The sequence below is a fragment of the Colobus angolensis genome, unplaced genomic scaffold (genome assembly GCF_000951035.1).
Source record: "Colobus angolensis palliatus isolate OR3802 unplaced genomic scaffold, Cang.pa_1.0 Scaffold253, whole genome shotgun sequence".
NCBI classification, from domain to species: Eukaryota; Metazoa; Chordata; class Mammalia; order Primates; family Cercopithecidae; genus Colobus; species Colobus angolensis.
Window position 1 is genome coordinate 1,348,745 of NW_012115744.1, and position 23,341 is coordinate 1,372,085.

The following is a 23,341-nucleotide window of genomic DNA, read 5'->3' on the forward strand; positions in this document are numbered from 1 at the left end:
TATATATATATATTTTTTTTTAGGGACAGTGTCTCGCTGTATTACCCAGGCTGATCTTGAACGTCTTGGCTTAAGTGATCCTCCCACATCAGCCTCCCAAAATTCTGGGATTATAGGTGTGAGCCACTGGCCTCTGCCTGTCTTCCTTTCTCAACACCCACAGGGTGAGCCTTGTCTTGGGGTGGATTCAGGCATCAATGCTGCTTCTATGCAATCCTGCTGTTTCACTTTGATCCAGCTCACACTTCTGGGGGCCTGTATTAGTGTTCTGTTACTGTCATAACCAATTACCGCATACATGGTGGCTTAAAACAAACCAGATTTATTATGTGACCCACAGGAACTATGGGTCAGAAGCCTGGCACAGAGTGGCTCAGGGGCTCCTCTGCTCCAGGTCTCACCAGTCTCAAGTAGAGGTGAAGGCTGGGCTGTGTTCCTCCCTGGAGGCTCTCAAATGAATCTGTCTCTAGACCTACTCAGGTTCCTGGCATGATGCAGCTCCTTGTGGGCGCCTGCCCGAGGCCGGTGTCCTCTGAGCCACAGCAGAGCTGCTCTTTGTCCTGGAGGCTGGTCTCTAGCCCCTGTGTGTGGCCCTAAGCCTCAGAACTAGCCAGGTTGTCTCAAACTCTCTCTATGCTTGGTGTCTCTCCTACTTCTCTTTTCTCTTTTTTTTTCTGCTTCATATTGGGTCCACCTGGATAATCCAGGATTATCTTTCTATTTTAATGTCAGCAGATTAGTGGCTTAATTATACTCGCAAGGCCCCTCTCAGCAGTGCCTAGATTTGTGTTTGAATCACCAGGACTGGGGACCTTGGGGGGCTTCTTTAGATGTCCTGCATGGAGACATTGGCAGCATGTGGTGCCCCCAGCTTCTTGCTGTCTGTGTGGGGGTGTGGGAAGTGAGAGGGAGGGAGGAATCATTGTAGCCTCCCCTCCATCTGCCTCCTGTGCCTGAGGTCCTGTCTCTGCAGAAGGGCTTCTCCCTCTGGATCCAGCAGCCATCCTACCCTCTGCCCCGGCAGTCACTCCCTGGAGCTTCCCTACACCTTGTCCACACGTTGGCCTTTGTGGAGCCTCCTCCCGCTGCCCCTAGTTGTGTGTGCCTCTACTCTGCCTGCACCGTGGCCAGGACACATTTGCGTCAGGCTGCTTCTGTCGTGAGGATCCCTCTCCTGTCTTATGGGGCTTCTAGCCGCTCCTCCTGAAGCTTCCCAGTCCCCTCTTCTCCAGCCCCACCAGCCACCACCATCTGCAGACCTCCACGGGTCAGTTCCTAGCACACTTGCTTGCCCATCCAGCTGTATTCAGTCAGCAGGTCACTTGGATTCACCATCGGGTTTGCAGACGCTCGCTCTGTTTCTTGTTTTTCCTCATCACCAACTGAGTGGGGGTCACCCAGAGCTCAGACGTCAGAGAACAAGAAATAACTGTGTTCCTGGTATTTTTTCCTCTCTCTGTTTCTAGGAACTTGTAATTTCTTTGAAAATTTACCAGATAGTTAAAGGTCATTCAAGGACTATTCAAGGACTTAAAGCCAACTAAGGGGACTGGAAACGATATTGAAGCTGACCTGGAAGGCCACATGCTGGCTGCTGACACCACAACTCTGTCAGAGAAGTGGCTGTGGGTCCCCAGCACCGTGTGACACCGATAACGGCCGATAAAAACCAAATAAAGACGTTAGTGGTTATAATTTCAGTCTGGTTGAACATGTGATCACATTCTTGTAGCCCTAAACATTTCCAAAATGCTAGTGACTCATAAAATCAGAACAGGAAATTTAAGCAGTTCAAATTAATTAGATTTATTGAGAGAAAACAAACACAAGCTTGCTTTGTATTATATTCTAGTAATACACTGTGATACACTAAAGGATAAGATAAATAATTTTTTATATCAAAATTATCAAACCACATGAACTGTGATGTGACATGTGAAACAAATTGTTATTATTTGGGGAATCCTTGTATAAGGGAGAACCCATGTTTTTGGAATGACGTTAACATTCTTTAAATCTTGTTTAAAGGTCTTAGTATCTTAGGCTTCTTAGAGCCCTTTCCTTTGAACTCCTAACTGCATGAAATTGCATTTCCTGGCTTCTTATCCTGTAGCTTAGCAACGACATCTAAATTCACGGTTGGTTGGTGGTGGGTCCAATTCAGTTTTCCCCTGCCTGAAATGGAGTCCTTCCCATCGACAGCACTGAGAATTCTTCTCAAAGAGTCAGCATATTTAAATTTAAAGCTTTAGGAAGCCTTTTTTTTTTTTTCCTTTTTAAAGTTATTATATAAGTACCTACCAGGATCTATTAACCAATAAAAATAGATATTCCTTTAAAGTCAAGAGGCTTATTGATCTCTGCGGGCAGTGGGCTCGTCTTTTGAATAGAATCTTCTGGCCAGTCCCTGTGCCTGGCTAATGGCTACGGGCACAGATTCATAATTTCCAACCCACCACTGTCTCTCTGGAAAGCAAACGATTTCTCACTTCTAGAAGCACAGACCTGCAAAAGAAACCAGGACACAGATACTTCCACAAACAGCCCCTGCCATGGAAAACCACTGAGAAGGGCCCTGCAGGGAAACAGACTCCAGGGTTGGCAATGGATGCGTAGTTTATTTTTCAGTGGGGAGCACTGATCATTCTTGCAGGAGTGAATGGGTCCAGGCCCACCTCCCACCAGCTTTTGAGATTCCTTTACAAACCCAGTGACCAGCTCCCTTGGGCCAGGAAGCCCCGTCCCTCTCTCTGGGGTTTGTCACTCTGCCAAAGACCAGGGGTGCCTTCTACTGTGGAATCTCTAGTGGTTACAAACAAAATTCTCTTTGGAATACCTGGTAAGTAGTTGTCCAAATTTTATTTAATTCATCAACAAACAATAGGCCGGGTGTGGTGGCTCATGTCTGAAAACCCACCAACAACAGACTATGCCTCTGAATGTTGCAGGAAAAATTATGAAATGATGGCAAATAAGATACATCTTCCGGGTGTGTTTCTGACAATAAAACTACAACACCTTTGCAAGGACTTCCCTTTCAGGCCATAAAACAGCTACCACGTCCCTTTCTGCAACCTGACCACTCAGCTGCCATTCCCTTATCCATTGGCCTCCTTGCTTCCGTACTGAGCACTCACATCCCAGACTGAGTGCCTCATCCTGGCTGCTGCACTGCGGGTCGCTCCAGTTCAGCTCAGGGGAGGTGATACAGGTACTTACAGTTGCTCTGGTCACAGACCTGGGAGTCATAATGCCTCTCTTTCAAAAACCACATTTTCCAGTTAAGGCAGCTGATTCTACCTTCAAAACATATCCAGAGTCCGGCCACAGCTGATCACCTCCATGGCCACCTCCTGGTCCACACTGCCTTCCCCTTTCCTGGGCTTCTTCCAGGTCGTCCTTCAGCAGATGCCCAACTCATTAAGAATAAAAGCCACCATCTGGCCCTGTGTTTTCTCCCTGACCTCATCTGCCCTCCCAGGCTCCCTTCATCCCAGCCGCACCAGGCTTCTTCTTGTTCCTTGAGCAGGCGGGGCCTGCCCCAACCCAAGGCCTTTGCACAGGTTTTTCCTTCTTACTCTAATAATCGGGGTGGAGTGTGATAGAATGGTGTTACTCTGGTTCAGAGTGCTAAAATGGGGTTGAGAAGCCATCCTTAGAAGGACTACCTGCATGGCTGTAACCCTGCCAAACAGGAGCTTGCTTGAACCTTTGCACTGGGCCTCATGGCCACAACCATAACATCCTGGAGAACAAAACTGAATCTGCCAGTGCTGCGACTCCTGAACAGCGACAACCAATGCTCTGCAGACTCATGTACTACGCCAGCCGCCTGCACCAATGACAGTCCTTTCAAAACAACGTGTGTAATTGCCCTCCACGTCCTTTTAAAAATCCCTCTCCCCTTCCTCTCCTGAGAACACAGTTTGGTTTCTAGCTGAATCTGTGTCTCCCTGAATGCCAGTTCCTAAGACCCCAAAACACGCCTTGTCTTACTGCTTTGCAGTCTGGTCCTTTGCTGCTTCTTGGTTGACAGGTGGCTTTCTCCCTCAACAATTCAGGTCTTTGCTTGATTTCACATTATTGAGGCCTTCCCTGAGTGTCCCATTTATTATAACACCTGCCCCTACTCCCAGACTCTATCCTCCAATCTCATTGTTTTCTCTCTGGAGCACTTAACAGCACCTAATATGCGGTATGTCTTTGCTTATGTATTTTGCTTACAGACATTTTCATGTCCATTAGAAAGCCATTTCTAGGGGGAGCAGAGAACTTTCATGTCTCTGTTATCTGGATTAACCCCAGTGCCTGAGACAGGGCCTAGCTCCTAGTAGGTGCTCATTGAAATTTGCTGAATGACTGAATGATCCCTGTGCTACGGTGCAGCCTCATACATTCCTGTAAGGAACAGAGACCTGTGCAATGTGAGTGTTGGCAGGCAGCCTGTTTCCTGAAGAAGCCGAGGTATCTAACTGGCCCTGAAGATTGGGGTGTTACTTGATTTGTTGAGAAGCCAAAAATGCCCAAATAGCAAATATGTCTGATCAAAATGGATTTCATTCATCCTGCTCCAGTGAGTCCCTTTATCCCCCAGAAATCCCCTGCCTGCTTCCCCTGTTAGAAAAGCAGGAGCCTGGGAGAGCCAGGGTAATGCCATTTTAAGTTCAGCTCCATGTTGAGACTAATGAGGTACATTCCTTGTCAGTCACGACCCATGGTCATAAGATGTGCAAAGCCAAGGAAACAGCCTGCCAGTACCTGCAAGAACACACTTCTACGACAACAGAACATCCAGATGTTCCAATATCCATAACAATGTATGCTTTGAGATAATTGTAGTTATGCTTTGATGTATTTAGGCACTAAATGCCAAGGACAGTTTTCTTTAAATTAGCCACAAAGGGGTCTCCTCCTACGGTGCTGGTCAGGCCAGGGTATCAGGGGTCAGCGGTCAAGTGGCACCTGGGGGCTCAGGGTGGAGTGTGAGTTGTGGGCAGGGGCGGGGAAGGCAGCTGGCACATCTGGGCCCCTGATTCATAGCTTAATACCCCCAGGGACCAAGCAGGGCAGAGCGGGCCTCAGGTCTTCTGGGAGACTCAGATGAGTGCCCTTTTCCTCTGAGCAGACAGTCTGGGTCCAGTTGGCCTTTGTTGTACTGTTGGAGATGGAAGGCTCTGGAGGCACCCCCTCTTTATCCATGCATGCTCCCTGGACTTTAGATGGGCCTCTCATGGGGACCCCACCACCTCACTGACATGCTGTCCTCTCCCATGGGGGCTTCACGGCAGATTAGGGCTCCAGTTTTGCATCAAATGAAGGCCCATGAAGGCCCGGGACCTGCCCTGCTGCCCTGTCCTAAAGTGCCGGAATGGAAGCATGGGCGAGGCATTCAAACCACTCTGTCACTTGCATGACTTGGGGTCCACTTTGCAATGTAGGTTCTCCGAGACTCACATTCCCCATCTGTCAGGTGGAGAGAAGGGAGTCCAGTGAGGAGTCGGCTTTCCACCGCCCCCAGGCCTGGCTCATAGCCTGCTGCACCTGCCAGCTCGGCCCTGGCTCTGGGTAGACCCCTCAACCCAGAGAGTGTTCAGAGCTGGTGTGGCCTTCTGGCCTCAGCCTGCTTTGGGGTCCTGTCTGCCCTGAAGCCCTGGGGGCCTGAGAGGGTGTGGCAGGGAGGACAGGGCCCAAGGCTCTCCATGGCCGTCCACTCCCCATGGTGCTGCATCCCTTTGCTCCCTCAGAGTCCTCTGTCCCATCCTGCAGTTCTCCCTCCCAGCTTTCAGGGCTGACCGGGTGCTCACGAAAGGACCCTCTTCTCCAGAGCACAGCTTCCTGTCCCACTGTGTCTGAACAGGTCAGAGCGTGGGGAGAGGGGAGGCAGCCTGGATGGTGTGACCACCCAGGCCAATGGCTCTGCAGACCCCCAGGAGCGCTGCAGTCCTGCACCAGCTGCTCCCTGGACATGGCCACCAGATGTCTTGGGCGGCGCCTGAAATCCTCTGTCCTGAGGGGAACACATGTGTCTCCTCACTACCTGTCCCCTGGTCACCTCAGTTTACGGTGTCCCCATCCCCACCATGGGGGAACCCCAGCCTCAAGTTTACACATGGGTGGCTGTCCATGGTCCTGCCTTGTAGTCCCCTTTCTGTCTGATTTGCAGCTCCGCCCATTGTTGAAGCCTCTGTACTGTGTGGCCTTCTCCGTGCCTGTGGGCAGGGGTGACAAAGAGCAGAGCTACCTCTCACCCTGCCATTTCATGGCCTAGGGTCCTAGAGGACCCCCTGACTTCGCAGGTAGAGGGACCGTGGGCCAAGAGGCTGGGAATCTGCATGGAGTTGAGGCAGGTGGATGGAGAAGGCAGGAAGGGTGTCTGAGGAGGGAGGAAAGTGTCTGGGAAAAGTTAAACGAGGAAAACTGAGCTGGGGAAAGAGGCCAGGAGGGCAGTGGAGGCCTGGGCATCAGTGAAGAGTCACCTGATCTTCAGGGCGGGGCCAAGAGAAGCTCCTGTCACAGCATCCTGTAGGCCAGGCCTCAGTCTTTGCTGGGGCCGGGCTCCTCAGACACACGTGGGGTGTGGGCTCATTTGGTGGGGTGGAGAAAGGGCTGTCCCTGTTCGTATCTTGTGAGGTTCTGTCGTCACATCAGCCTATGCGGGTGTCCCCTTTTATCTGCTCATGGGACCTCTGTGTTCAGGGATGGGGTGTGCATGTGTGCATGTGTGTATGTATGTGTGTGTGTGAACATGTGTGCATGTGTGCGTGTGAAAGCATGGGAGGCATGTCAGTGTGTGTGGTGCATGTGTGAGGGTAAGTGCATGTGTGTGTGCATGTGAGTGTGTGACTGTGTATGTGTGGTGGGCACATGTATAAGGATGTGTGTTTATATCCATGTGTAGAGTGTGTACAGGTGTTCATCGGTCGTGCGAGTGTGTGTACTCGGTGTGTGCATGTGGTGTGTGCAATGATCATGTGAGTGTGTGTACTGGGTGTGTGCATGTGGTGTGTGCACACACATGTGGTGGGGGCACAGGTGTCCCTCCTGAGCTTGCCTCCCACCCAGGCAGCATCCATGGACATGTTGTTGTCCTCACCTGCCCTGGCCTTTGGGGGCTGCTCTCTCCTCCCCTGCCCTGTCTCTCCCTGCTCCTTCCTTGCCTGAGGCTTGGCTGAGGCCTGCCCAGCCCACCTGTCCATGCCATGCTGCCAGCCCGCATCCTGCACTCAGGGCAGAGGACATCTGAAAGCTGAATGCTCCCCAGCCCTGCCTCCCATGCCCCTGTCCCCATCCCCGCTAGGGAGGAGGGGCACCATGGTCCCCTCCTTCCCTGGACTAGCCTATCCCCTCTTCACCCGTCCCCTTTTGCAGGAAAGGCAAGTTTTACAAACCCTTATCTTTTGATATTTAAAGGAGTCTAGATCTTGCTACTCAAATGCTTGTTTCTCTCAGTACTGGAAAAGCAGAAGCCTGAACATTCTCCATATGCTCTGTGTTTGCCTGGGTCAGCGAGGGTAGAAATCCTTAGGCGCTCTCTGGGAGGACAGGCATGGGTAACAGGAATGGTCAGAAATAATCGCATCAATCAATATAGCAAAAGAGTATATTATATTTATGCATAGAGCTGTACGTGCCAGATTCTGACTTATTTCAAGCTGTTAGGCTTTACTGAGACTACTTTCAAGAGGAGAACAAAAACTATAAATCATTTTCAGGCTATTTATCCATGACAAGTCTTATCAATCCCCAAATTTGGAAGTTAAAATTGTGGCATAAGAACAACTCCATGTAAAAAGGACTTCCTACTTGTGGTTGCTCCGATATGAACCCCGTCCTTCCACAGTGGATAGGGGAGTGGCGGCTGTCACAGAGCTTGGGGAGGGTGTGTGTGGAGAAGGGCCTGCTCCGTGGGGTGGGGAGTCCTAAAGAGCCCACCCCACAGTGTGAGTGACCCAGAGCCGCGTGCCCCCGACACTGGCTGGCATACACCTTGGGGAGCGCTTCCTTGGCGAAGGAAGCAGCGTGTTGATTTACATTCCAGGTCAGACCATGTCCCCATCTTTCCCACCATTAGGAACCCTAACAAACGAGTGTGGCCTCCCACCCCTGTTTGAGAGGTGCTTCCGGGCCTTCCTCTACTCACTCCGTGGTTCCACTCCACAGCAGAGCCACCCAGAGACTTCATGGGTGTGGGGAGATTTGAAAAGAAATCGGCCATGTTAATCTGCGCTCAAGAAAAATAACCCAAACCTTTTTCTGAAATATGCTTTTATCCTCCCAGTTCTATGTCTGTCATAAAGGCACAACAGACACTCAGCACATGTAACTCTTCGGGAATGGGAACCAATATGTTGTCTGAGAGGGTTTTCTTTCCTGCTTGAAGATTCTAGCATGTAGTGTGTGTGTGTGTGTGTGTGTTTTCCTTGGGAGCTTTGTATTTAAGGTTGGCAATTTTTCTGGAGAGGCAATTTTTCTGGAGAGCAGATTATGTTTTCTATTAGTCCAGGCTGGTTTTGAGGACGAGGTGAGCGAGAGGGGTGTCCAGGCCCTGCTACATTCTGAGGACAGTTTGGGGACTTATACAGCAGGGTTGTGTGGTGTCCCTGGTGGCCCAGATTGTCCTGGTTAGGCTAGCAGAGGTAGATCAGTCTCATTGCCACAGATGCCCACAGCTAGATGCCTGGTTCACGCTTGCTATTGGACCCCGTGCTTGGTCGGTCAGCTCAGGCACTAGGTGCCCCTGTGGCTGAGGCTTTGCTAAGCAAGTCATTATGTGTTTTCTTAGGGACTTCTGAGCTGGTCTCAGTGGGGAACTTGTATGTCCTTAGTAAGTTGAACCCACTGAACTTCTGAAACACCTCTCGAATTTGTTCCAGAAGAAGAAAGAAAAAAATAGAATAAGGGCAATGTTTGAAGAGATAATAACTGAGAAATTTCCAGAATGTGTGAAAGATGCCTGCCTATAGACTCAAGAGATCAGTAAATTCCAAGAACTGAAAATGGAACCCAGCTTGAGGAACCCATGGCTCAGAAGGTGGGGTCCAGGCCCACCCACCCAACAGCCCACGTGCTGAGTCTGAGATGCATGTGGAGCTCCCGGCAGTGATGCTAGGGTACAGTCTGCAGCTTGGAGGGTGACACATTTGGGGTATCTGGCATTCAGAGGGCCACTGAGATGTAGCAAGGGTGAGGCCCCCTGTGGAGGCACAGATAAGAGTGAGGTAGGCCTTGGATCAAGCCCTGTAGCGTTCTGGCATTTGAAGGTAGAAGAGAGGAGGACAGGGTGGCAAAGTGCAGGTGGAGGAGGCCCAGAGGGGATGGATCCCTGGAACCCAGAGCAGTTCCAGCTGCTGAAGCAGCAACAGCATCCGCTTCTGCCCAGAGGCCAGGTAAGGTGAGGAGGAAGACATCTATTGAATTCAGCAACACCGAGGTCCCTTTTGGCAGCGCCATTTCTTACAGACATAACAACTCTAAGTGATCCCCTTTCTTTTGGAGATTTATTATAGCATGTGTTATTTTATTTGCAATTTTCTTCTCTATTATGCCTGGGAGCAGTTATTAAAGTGCAGCTCTTCAGAAAAGGTTGAGAATCAGCCTACATTAGCATTTCCGTAAGATCGCCCTCTCCGAGGCTTATACGGGACACCATGAGGGCTGTTTGACCCTGGCTGCCCCTCTTTGCACCTGTGAGTCATGGCACATTGAGGCCCTGAGGGCCTGAGGCACAGGGTCTGTGGGGGAAGTGGGACACACTGGGGCCACTGTCCACTCTGCTATTTGGTGATTGGGTTGAGCTGGGCTGCAGTGTGAGTAAAAATAATTTTCTCTCTGGACTACCCCAATCTGTAGGCATGATTCTCCAGGGATTTCCACTGAAAACCTGTCTTTGTGTTCTCAACACAGAGAAATTGAAAACATGATTTCTTTCCATTTTAAAGGTCTTAAGTTTTTCTTATTAATGTTCCGTCGCCCATAGCCTCAGAATGTGGGGAGAGACTGGCCGTGTTTAAGGGTCCGGAAATCTAGTTTGTCAACCATTGGGCACTGCTTTTTCTGCCTTAAACAGCGGCCCCTCTTGGCCTGCTGGTCTGGAGCCATGCTCAGGTCACCACATGCCCTCAAGCCTGCATGCTCATCTGCACTTCCTCCAGGGCTTCAACACCTGCCGCCTCTTGTTCTTATAGCCCTTCGGGTCTCTCTCTTTGGCACCTGCAGCCAGGAGAAACCCTGTCCATCTTAGAGACTTTCTTTAGCTCTTTAGCCCCAGCCCGTGCAGCCTCGTGGCCTCAGCATGCAGCATGCTTCCAGGGTGAGCAGCCCTGCGCTCTGCAGCCCCATATGCATCGCTGCACTTGGCATCATGTGACTTCCAAAAGCTCTGCCCTGGTTCTGCCCCCAGCAGCGGCCTCTGCCTGGGGAAAGGCAGCCACCTCTCACCTCTGGGACTTCCTCCTGATTTTACCCAGAGTCTTTCCTGCCTTCATAGCTCATGGAAGCCCCTAAGTCATTGATGACTGTAATTTACTCTGTTGCTCCAGCTGCTCTCAGTGGAAGCATTTCTGCCAATAACTGCTCCTTCCTAACAGGAATTGGAGGTCCACGCCTCTTTTTTTTTTTTTTTCAGAGAGCTACTGAGATGTGGCCACTTCTTTCCCTTAAAGAAGTTAGGTCTAGGTCAATGCATTTACCACACATACTTTAATTATAAACCCCACACCCATCAATCCCACAAGGCTAGCTTAATCATCTCCTTTTCACAGCTGCAATAACTGATAGGCAAATTGGTGGGTGCAGGTGTGGCCATGAGCCCAGCTTTCCACCACGCCACCTCCTGGGAGACAGAGAATGGAGGGGTGTCTCAGTGAGGGACAACACAAATACATAGAACAGACATTTTCGTAAACTACTGGTCATACTGAAAGCTTTTAGGTCACTTTCTGGTCTTTATGCTACAAGGCCCTTGAAATTGTCACTTTAATCACATAAGGACAGCAGTCTGATTACATCTATGATTTCCATTGTCCCCTGAAAATTCACAATCGCTTCTGTTTTCCTTATGGGTGTGTAGATATAACAAAAGCGATTTCTTTTCTTTTTTCCCCCTGCATTAACCTGAGGATCATTACTCACTAAGAAAAAATGTCTGCTTAATTAATGTCACTAAATTTTTTTTGTAGTCATCTCAATAAAAAAACATATTTGTGGAAATGTTTTCTTTTTATTATTGTTGCATTCTGAGATGGCTAATATCACTCTCGTTATTTTGGGTTGGCGAAGGGAAGAAGAATTCCTGGATGTTTATTTGGAAAGGTTGGGGAAATGCTGGAGGCAGTTCTTCATGGGCGTAAACATATTAACGTTGTCTGGGAGAGAGGACAGGGTGTGGGGATGGTTGAGTTCCACAATCAGTTCAGTGAGACTACATTGCCATCTTTTGATTCTCCTTTATATCAACTGACAATGCGAAATTGTTTGTTTAAATTGAGCATTGTTACTAAACACAGTGAGACCCAGGCTTGTATTTGAGTCCTAAATTTGCCACTTTGCAAATCTTTGCTTTGTAGATGCAAACTCTAAATTCATTGTGTCAACTATTGATTCCCTATGGCATGAAGATGAAAATGAAAATCTTAAGACCTTCCCTTAAGCCATTCTGGTGAATTAAATAGATATTTGCCTAAAGTAAACACAAAATATAATCATTGTAATGATTGTTATTATTTTGTTTCATTTAGAGTTTATGTTAATCCTAGTTTTTTCCCTGTAACAAAACACACACACACACACACACACACAGAGAGAGAGAGAGAGAGAGAGAGAAAGAGAGAGAGAGAGAGACAAGAACAAGAGCAAGGGAGCTGTCCAAAAGTTGCAGGCCCCTGAAATCTGTCCTTGGCTTCAGTTGGGAGATCTCGGCCCCCTACACTGGTCACCTGCCAGCCTGGAGTAGGGGATGAGGGGATGACTCAGGTCTGCAGAGTGTTGCTGTCAGGACCGTGGCCAGAGTTCATGTTTCTGTACAGTCCAGAGAGCTCTTCCCTGCCAGGCCACTTAGGACCATGACACATGAGGCAGGAAGTTGGGGTGCAGGGGGACCTGGACAAGGCAACTCAGCCTCTGACGGAGCCCACATTCCCAGGATGAACTCCTCAGCCAGGGAGAAAATGTTGCTTCCTGTTTAGGGCCCCCTGTTTCTGTTTTCTACCTCCCAATTTCTGCCACTTTTGTAGGAGATAATAAACCAAGTACCCTGAGGTGTCCCTCCCTAGAAGCAAACTGAACCATTAAAGAGTGACATTGGAGCAACCAGCTACACACAGGAGGCTAAATTCTTTCCTTTGGTATGAAATAGAATAGCTACCTCCGCTTTTGACAGCCTCAGTCAGAACAAGTCCTACCACTCCCTCCACCTAGGGCCTTGCTTTGAAGTGGCCACATCCTAAGCCTGTCACCTCAATGTTGTAGTTGGAACCTTGGGCTAGGGATTTTACACCAGCGCCCCCTCTAGGGGAAGAGTTACCCACTGTTGTCTGGGTCTTTGACCCATCCTAGAATCACTCTTGCAATATTAACTCAATGGATTTATAGGAGAGGTCAAACTTAAGATGAATAAGAATCCAGCCAGTTTTCCCAGACCAAGCCCCCAAATCTCATGGCGAATGAGTACTGATGAGGTGTGACTGGACTGGAGGATGAGAGCTTCAGAGACCCTGGAGGGAGTGCATCACCAGCAAGGTGGGAAGGCTGTGGGCCCTGGGCTGATAGCTTTCCATGGCTAAGATGGCCCCTGCTCCCCTAGCTTTCCTGTGGAGACCAGGCTCATCTCAAGTGTGGAGTGTTTTGGGGACACTGGAGGCTGTTGATGGGACTCACATGTCTGCTCTCTGCTGGTGTCTCTGCCGTGTTGTTTCTTGAATTGTATCCTTTCTTAAAGTGAATTAAACTTGGTTTGGAGTGAAGGCTTTTCTTTGTCAGGAGTTTGAATGTCAACTCAGGATGATTCTAGGCAGGCAACCACACTTTGCCTTGTGTCTCTAACTGATATCTTGCTTGCCATCGTTGAGAAACCTCTAACCTTCCAGTCAAAGACCTTCCCATCTCCCCCATCTCATCTGGCTCTTGGCCTGGCCATCTTTCACTTCTGAGGAGGTGGAGGTGTGTATTCTAGAAGCACAGAGAGGCTGTGGCCATCTCAACAGGAACATTTGGAAATGTTTTCTGAGGATTCGTCCTTTTACCTGGACTTTGAAGACAGGGTCACAAGGTGAGAGTGAGACCTGGCTGAGTTTTGGGGGTGCTCTGCCTGCAAGGAAGTGTGCACCCCACTGTGGGAAGTGTGCTCAGGCCATTCTCTGACCAGGCGCCTCCCACTTTAAAGCATTTGGGATGGAAAATTGCCACGCTGCAGATTTTGAACAAGGCTGGCCTGGATTCAATTAGTCTGCGGAGTAAATTGTATGTGAGTGTGAAATAGTACATTGAATAGGCACTTTTTTTTTGAGATGGAGTTTCGCTCTTGTTGCCCAGGCTGGAGTGCAACGGTGTGATCTCGGCTCACTGCAACCTACGCCTCCCCGGTTCAAGTGATTCTCCTGCCTCAGCCTCCCGAGTAGCTGGGATTACAAGCATGCGCCACCACACTCAGTTAATTTTGTATTTTTAGTAGAGACGGGGTTTCTCCATGTTGGTCAGACTGGTCTTGAACTCCCAACTTCTGGTGATCCACCCGCCTCAGCCTCCCAAAGTGTTGGGATTACAGGCGTGAGCCACCACGCCCGGCCCTTGAATAGGCACTTTTGAATCTTGTCTCTCCTACATGTTTTCAACAATTTACTTTTGTTTCGGTCAATTTAAATAACCAACAGAGAGAGGTTCTCTAAAGAAAATGGTATTTATTCAGGAATAGGGCATTGCAATGGAATACACATGGCTTAATAAACTATGTTTATATTCAGGGAGGTAAAGGAAGACAAAGGTTTTTAAAGGAAAAATGAGGAGGATTACCGAATTGTTTTGAAATAATTATCGTAGCTACAAGGATCAATAATAAGGTGACATCAGATCTGAGGCTGGACACACAGTTGCTGGGCAGATGTCACTGCAAAAATAGTTTTTTGTGTATTGTTGTGATGGACTTTGTGTAAGGTGTGGTTTTTGCAGAGTCTTTTGTGATGGTTTTAACAGGTATACAAGCAGGAGAACCCTGTCTTCATAGCTTTCTCTGGCCTTATTTGTGAGGTTTTTTTTTTTAAATACAAGTGGCTCAATTTTGATTCTGACACCTTTCACAGTTCTCGTATAGTGGGTGCTCTTTGACCAGCTTGAGAATGGACACTTTCACCTCACGCCTAAATCAACAGTCATGGTTTGATGCCTTGGGTCTTATTTGCAATTGCTACTTCACGGTTCACACCGTGGAGCTGAGTAGGGAGGGTGCCATACCTCTTCTTTTCTCCTCAGTCATCTCATGAAGTTACTTTCATAAATCATAATTTCTCATTTATCTTCTTTGTTCCTCTGTCAGCACCCAAAGGAAGAGAAAGTGTCACAGGATTTACTGGGCTAACATTTGGTGCTCCTGTGTTCTCATGATTTCCTCTGAGACGAAATCTCTAGCTTACTAAAAACAAATTAGAGAGACTTCCTAGTAAAGAGGGTATAATGAACCCAGTTCTTAGAACCTCCCTCCCTCAATTCCTGATGGAATTATTAAACAGTAGAAACACTAGCAGAATTTCCATTATCAAATAAAGAAGTGTAAACTCATGCCATAGCATTCAAGAATGGTAGCCGAGGAAAGAAATAGAAGATTTTCAGACAGCATCTAACTTCTTCACAGATCCTCAGAGGCCATACGGGGAAGAGAAGCAGCAGCCACACAATCCTAACAGTTCTCACGTATGTTCTCTGATCACGGGAGAAGTGGACATGGGGAAGGTTCAGGTGTGGCAGCTCTTACCTACCCCTGTGGAGTCTCAAGATCTCTGCAAAGGCAAGGAAATTACTAAGTTTTGACATTTTCTGGGACTGCACACTGAGTTAAGGAAAATGCCCAAACTGATATATCCACCGTGAAGCTGATACTGTCCTGAGTAACAGAGTGGCATTTAGTGCAATTTCACTGAAGACAGCAGAACTCAGAAAATCCAATAAAGCCTAACAGAACAAGACAGAAGGGCAATTTTAGAGCTTATAATATCAAGTGAGTACCAAAAAACAGCACCCTTATATAACTAAAAATATACACTAGGAACAGACTGTATCTGGCTAAAATTTAATCAACTCTTCTAGAGGAAAGGCTTGAAATTACTGCGAACACATAGGTGTTGTAGAGAGATATGAAAGCACTTTGAAAAAACAAAACATATTTGATAAGTAGATATAGATGATCCAATATAAATAAGATTTAAAATGTATGAACCTGAATTAGAAAACCCAATCAATGAATAGAAAGTGTTTTCAAAGTGTAATAGAAAAAAAATCATGAAATTAGGGAAACCTGAATATAGATTTACATTGAATTTATATTGAAACCTGAATATAGATTTATAGTTGTACATCTTCAATCTATAAGATGAACCTGAATATAAATGTATATGTGAGTGTGAAATAGTACATTGAATAGGCACTTTTGAAGCTTGTCTCTTCTATATGTTTCCAACAATTTACTTTGGGTTTGGTCAACTTAAATAACCAACAGAGAAAGGTTCTCTAAAGAAAATGGTGTTTATTCAGTAATAGGGCATTGCAATGGAATACACGTGGCTTAATAAACCATGTGTGCATTCAGGGAGGTAAAGGAAGACATAGGTTTTTAAAAGAAAAATGAGGGGGATTACCGAATTGTTATGAAATAATTATCCTAGGCTACAAGGATCAATAATAAGGTGACACCAGATCTGAATATGTATAAATCTATATTCAGGTTCATCTTACAGATTGATGATATACAACTAGGAAATACCCTAGAAAAAATTATTACATGGCTATATTATTAAGATAACATATTTTTTTAAAAAAATTAAGGGAAAAAAGTCTTTAGGTTTTGAGGAAAAAAATACAATACACATAGAGAAAAAAATCAGGCTGACCGCATATTTCTTAGTAATATTCAATGTGAAAAGACAATTGAGCAAATATCTGGGGCAATTAAACTGCTACCTTTAAATGTTAAACCTGTAAAATTGTTATTAGCTATAAAAGCAATAGAAATACAGGACCAATGAGTGCTTTCTTAAAAAACAAGTCCTGTGAAGCAAGGCAGTGGACTCCAAGGTGAGTGAAGAGGCAGCAGTGGATGAGCTGGGGCTGTGCTCAGGGCTGGAGGTTAGTGACCAGTGGCCAGGGAAGGAAGGCAGACGCAGGAACCTTATACCCAGCCAATGTTTCTTTCAAATACTAGGGCCATAGACAGACATTCTCAAGTGAGCAAATCTCAGAGAAGAGATCACCCGTGTTCCTTTCCTAAAAAAAGGTGCCATGAAATCCAGCAACATAAGATGAATAAAAATGTAGAAAAGATGAATAAAAATGAATAAAATGAAAAGTAAAAATGAGTGAAAGATGAACAAAAATGTAGATGAATAAGAATACAAAAATGAACAAAATAACTGGAAGAGCATATTGAATACATAGACCATAATCCATATAGGGACATTTTGGTTATCAAATTGAATATAAATGCCTTAATCCAGGATGAAACAGAAAGTTTTCAAAAAATGTTTAAGTAGGTGGAGATAGGTGGAGTAAGTACTAATTTTCTCATCACTCTTAACTCTTAATGTTTTGTGTATCTAAAACATCTTTTAGAAATCCAGATGATCTCTTCTGATGAATAAACATTTATTTGAGACTTAGCATTTAATTGTTTCACCCCAGTTTCTTTTAAAGATATATTGCAAGTAAATTCAATTTAAACATTTTAAAACTGAAGTTAGTATGTTCAGGATGATTCCATCTTAATACTGTCTATCTATCTATCTATCTATCTATCTATCTATCTATCTATCTATCTATCTATCTATCTATCATCTATCTATCTATCTATCTATCTATCTATCTATCATCTATCTATCTATCTATCTATCTATCTATCATCTATCTACCTATCTATCACGTATCTATCTGTGAAGGTTATCAGAATCAAAATGGAATCACTAATGTTAAGAAAACCCAGATAAATAGAGCCAGCGAAAGCCATGAAGAGAGGGTTCTCACATTTCTATGCCTGATAACAAAAAAGACTCTTAAAAAAACACAACCTTGCACAAATGCCATCACAACCTTACACAAAAAATACTTCTGCAAGGACCTCTGCGTAGCAACTGTCTTGGACTGGCATCACCCTTGTTATTGATCTTTGTAGCCAAGGATAATAATTTCAAAACAATTATGTAAATGTCTTCATTTTTCTCTTTTAAAAACTTTTGTCTTCCTTTGCCTCCCTGAATATGCATGTAGTTTACTATGTCTTGTGTATTCCAATTGCAATGCTCTATTCCCAAATAAATATATTTTCTTTTAAAGACTCTTTCTGTAGGTTGACATATCTACCTACCTACCTGCCTTATACTTTCTAGCTATATGTGTAATATTTCCATTTTTGTGACATCATATCTCTCTAGCCTTACTTCTGTGCATATGTATGTATGCAGAGATGGACTTTGGAATCACAGTAACTATTATTGTATATTAGTCAGCTCGACTTGCCATAACAAAACACCACAGACTGGGAGGCTTAAACAGGAGACAATTATTTCTCACAGTTCTGGAGGGTGGAATTCCAAGATCAAGGTGCCATCTGAATCAGTTCCTGGTGAGGGCTCTCATGCTGGCTTGCAGACAGCTGCTCATGGTGTCTCTTCTTATAGGGACACTAATCCTGTTGGATCAAGGCCCCGCTCTCATAACCTCATTAAAACTTAATTACCCCTTAAAGGCACTCTCTCCATGTACAGTTACTCTAGGGGTTGGAGCTACAACATACAAATTTTGGGGGACACAATACATTTAGTTCATAACACATTGGATGGCAAAATTGTTTTTTTCTCTTTGTGTCTTCATATTTTAAAAATATTTTATAATAATTATTATAAATCTTATAAAGGGTGGAGAGGTAGAAGTGGGAAGTGTGATGAGAAATTACTTAGTGGGCACAATGTACGTTATTTGTTGATGGATACACTGAAAGCTAAACTTCACTACATGTAACATGTGCATGTAATAAAATTGCACCAGTACCCCTTAAATGTATACAAAGAAAATAAATTTAAGTCATTTTGTAAAAAAGTATTGCTGATGTTATAGATCTTACTAGAAGTAATAATAGCTAGCATCATTGCTATAGATTTTTTACATGAATCACAAGCACCTTCATTTATTCATGTGACTCCAATCAAGTTAAGGTCGGTAGGGAGACAGGCTCAGAGAGACTCTGGCGTCCCAGTTGGTGAGTATCAAAGTCTAAACTCACAGCTTTATTTTTCAGCATCTCTTTCTTTATTTCTATGTGATAAAAGGTTGTACATTTCAAGGTGAGTCTCAATCATTTCCCTTCATGTGTTTACAAAGTCAGTAACAAAATGTAAGATCTCACACCGTAAAAATCAATTTGCTTCTGTATTTGGGAAGAAGTAAAAACAGCATTGCTGTCCTTAAGAAATCAAGAAATAATTTCCTTAAGAAATTATTGTTACAGGAGGGAGAGTTCTGCCCCCTGTTACTGTTACAATTTCTGTGGCTGCAGTGACACAGAAATTGGAGCCTTGTAGAGGAGTGTGGCTCTGCTGCTCTGCTGCCGGCCTCGCACAACCCAGGAGGTCACCGTGCTGGGTGACTCAGCTCCTGGTCTTTCAGAGGCCAAAGTGACCTGGAGAGCTGTCAGCTGGTACTCAGATATCCCATTTGTTGAGGCCTGGCCCCACACGGCATGCTCCAGCACACGTCGGTTTTGTCAGATATTCCTGAGAGTTGGATGCCCAGGAGGGAGAGGCTTGGAAGGTAAACCGCATCCCACCACCCATTTGGATGATGCTCCTCCTCTCTGAGCCCTCCAGGTAATCAGAGCCATCAGCTTTGGCTGTGCCCAACTGCTCCTTGGGGCTCCTTCAGCTTTCTCTGTTGTCTCTTCCTTAAGAACAAGGTGTTCTTCTGAGCAGCCCAGTTCTCCATCAGGCACCAAGGAGTCCCTCTGTGCAGTCTGACAGATACACATCTGCTCCTTTCCCGCCGCATTCACCCGCTGTCCCGTGCTCATGCCCATTTCTGATGTCCATCCTTGCTAGTCATTCCTTAGGCTCTTCCACTGTTCAAATCATTTCACTAAGGAGTTCTGGTCTTTCAAATATCTTTTCTTTTAAAGACTCTTTCTGTCATTTAGGTTGGCATGTCTACCTGCCTACCTACCTTCTACCTTCTAGCTGTATTTATTCAATATTTCAATTTTTGTTTCAATCTATGCATTCATTGTTCATGAGGACAGTAAAAAGAATCAAATTTGGATCTGCAGTGACCTGCATTTGTGATTTCAGACTTTGTTCTTTAGGTTTATCCCCATTGTTGCTGCACATTTCTCTCCTCTGCCCTGGCTCCCTCTTTTCTCTACCTTTGAGGCTCCATGACAAATTCACCCCCCGCAGGTTCCACTGTAAATAGGCTCTCGGGAGGTGTCAGCCTGTGGCAGGCCAATTCTCCCTGACAGTTACACAGACACATTTCCACAGCACTGCCTTAACATTGAGCAAATAATTAAACCTAGGGAAACTGATGCCCAGACATCAAAGCTAGAAATGAAACATATGGTCAGTAGGAGCCTTGCATAGACTTCTCCCTAACCTGGAGCAAGTCAAAGTAACAGAGACAGCCTTCCATTCCTCGTGCCAGGACCTGTCTCAGGTCGGCAAAATCTGAGATGAGTCAAGGTAACACAGGTAGCTGTTTAAATAGATTTATTGGAGAACTGAAGGCAGCTGTCCTGACCAAGCTGTAAATGAGATAAGCTAGAAATAATCACTCTGGTACCACAGTCCTCACTAATTAGAATTTAGGAGACAGGCCTTGAAGGTACGGGGGCCCTCACAGCCTGATCAGACTTAGAAAGCATTTTTTTTTTTTTTTGGCCTCTGACTTTCTAGTTGAAACAAAATTAGTTACCTATAGACTTAGGCAAATGTGATACCGCTCATAGGCACGTGACCCTAACCTGTATAAGCACTAAGAAAATTGTAACACTTTGAGTTGGTCTGGTGGAATTATCTCTGGCCTTCTCCCTGTAGCTGGTTATAGCAATAAATTCCCTTTTTTCCTAGTTTGTCTGCTTCTCATTACTGGGCCATGAGAAAACTCAGCCGGACTCAGTTTGGTTGCTGGAACAAGTCCAAAGGGAACAACCTTTTTTGCTGAAGGTGAACTGTGGGCCCAGCTGTGTCTTGCTGCTGGGAACATCGTGGGGACTGGTCCAGCCCTCTCAGCACCCTGGCCTGGTTCAGTCTCCTCTTCTGGGCAAAGATGCCTTCAGCATCTCAGGAGAGATACATTCCATTGGTTATTCATTCCTGTGGAGTGGGTTCTCCTTCCTGACAGCTTCACCAAAAGTCTGGGAGTGGTGCCAGTTGCCGCGGATGGGCTACAGGCTCATCCCTGAGTCAGCCGCCATGCAGAGTGAAGGGAGTTCATGGTGGGCACAGCCCTGGGCCAGCGGGTGGGGTCAGCCGTCGGGACCCAGGCACTGGGAATGCCAGGCGGGGAAGAACACATCTTAACTTCTAGTGGGAAGTGTAAAGTGGACAACCTTTTTGTGCACAATTCAACTTCTTTCTTAAATCGACCCCCTCGCACTGTTAATATATACTCTCTTTTTTTCTTTGCTTAAGAAGATATAGTCCAAGCACTGCTGGGAAAATATTTTGTTTCTTTGATCTTCACAAGAAAATTTCCTTTTGCACACACAAAATATAAAGTCAATAGTTCTTTTATTCATATTTTTAGAAGTCGTTTTCTTATTTTTATTTTTTAAGGAGTGAATTTCAAAATGTTGAAAAGTCATGTTCTTATATTTGGTTGTGAGCTCTTTAAATATAGTAATTTAGGGAGGAGGAGGTCTAGTTGGGTGTTAGTCAATATTATTTTAAAATTAATACAAAATTATTTATTAAACATTCCTGCACTATGTAGAACACAATAATCGCATCTAAGTGCAGCCGCCACTGCCCTCCACTGGGCAGGACTCCTGGGCCTAAGGCTGCCTCTGTCAACTCCTGTTTCCTGGGGGCCCCACCCTCAGCGGTTTTCCAGTAGATGTAAATGTTATTTGCTCTATTGTTATATCTATTTTATTAAAAGCAAAACTTCCTCAGTTTCCTACTAGCTTGTTCTTAAAAAAAGTTTCCAAAATGTATACAACATTCCACTTAAGAGTTTTTTTCTGAGTTAGGAAAGGAAGTCTCCCCTTCCGCTTGGTTCAGAATTAGACAGACACTCCGCTGTCCCACCTCACTGAAATTCATTTGTTTATCTCATTATTTCAGCTGCAGTTCTCTAGAGATATGCAAACCACCAGAGTAATAATTAAGTGAGACTGTCCCCCAGCAATTAAGAGGAGCAACGTGGGGGAAGGGTAAGTGCATTCATGAGGGGAGACAGCCTGCCTTCTTATGATAGCAGGAAAATGACACAGGATAATCCCTCCCAAGTCTTGTTTCTGGGAAAAATCAATATCTTTGACACTAAGCTTATTGGCTTCTACTCTTTACCTCCTAACTTATCTTTCTTCCCAAGATTTGTTCTTAAACAAAGCAGATAATAAAGTACACATGATGCAATGGCAGTGCGAACAATTCAGGACGTGAAATTGAATTCCGCCATCCAGGTGAGCAAGGCTCATGACTGAAATGGTGCTCGGGTAGCCCCAGCAGCAGGGCTGGGGTAAGCCTCAGAGGAGCAAGGACCCTCGGAGAGTCTCTCCATGCCCAGGTGGGATGCCCAGGGAAGAGAGGGTGTCCCAGAGGGGCTTGAGCTGAGAAGACAGTACAGAGACCAGACCGTGTGGACAGGTTTGGAGCTTGCTGGTAAGACGAAGACCACCAAGGATGCTTGAACAGAGAGGCGAGTTTGGAGATCAGACCATGTTGATGGGCTTGGAGGGGCAGGCAGGGGTGGAGAGTGTTCAAGGAATGTGTGAGCAGAAGGTGAAGAGAGAGTAGCCTTAGGGGGGGAGTGGGTCCAGCCGTCAGGGAAGGAGCATCCTTGAGAAGGCAGACAGAAGTGTGAGGGGGAGGCCAGGTGGTGTGGATGGGGCAGGGATGATTCAGCAGAGTTGATAGGAGGGCCACACCCTGCCCAAGAGCGGTGGAGGGGAAGGGAGCTTCCCGTCTTTGATTGTACTCCAGGGACATGGAAAGACTTGTTCTCCGGTCTTTGTTGGGAAAATTGTTATTAGGGTCAGCATGGGGCAAAGTGGATCCTAGTGATCCCTGGTGGCAAGTGACCAGTGGGCCAAGCTTTTGGAGCAACGAAAGAAGTTACTCTAGGGGGGCAGGGTTGGGGAAGGAATTTTGCTTGTGTTGCCTGACACCCTGGCGTGGAGAGCAGGTGAGGCACCCCATGCCTTGAGAACTGGGGTCCGTACATTGAGGATGGCTCTGGGAGTGAGCAGTATGGAGGAGGGGTGTGGAGCCGCCGTCTGAGAAGCTTGCCCTGTGGCTTTTTTCTTCCATCTCCCTTCGGTCTCTTGAGTGTCTATATATGTGTGTCTCTGTGGTTTTGTTTGTGTGTGTGTGTCTGGGTGTATCTCTGTGTGGATGTTTGTGTGCATCTGTGTTTGTGCATGGGCATGGTGTGTGTCTTCGTGTGTGTGTGCATGCATGTTCATGTGCATCTGTGTGTCTGTGCCCACACACATGCATGCCTCTGTGTTTCTGTGTGAGCTTTGCATGTGCGTGTTTGCCTCTGTATGTAGGACTTGGATGTAGACATTTGGGATTATAAGTAAACCCTTCAGCTCACAAGCCTCCTGCCACATCCAGGCTGTGTTAAATCAGCACAGGATCATCATAGTAAAATTCACCCGCTGCGTTAGCCTGGGATGACTTTACTCCCATCCCCCCTGTAGTTGTGCATATGTGTTGAGCTCCCTCTGACTGGACCAGGGCTGGATGTTAGGGCTGAGCAGAAGCAGCAATGGAGCTGGTGTGAAGAAATGTTGGCTGAATGGAGTTTTCGTAACTCAGGAATTAAGTCAAGGGAGAAAATAGATATGGTTTTTAATTAAACTTCAAGTTCACATTTTCTCTAACACCTGCTAAACTGCCCTTGCCACCCTCTTAGTTTTCTATCCTCAGTGTGT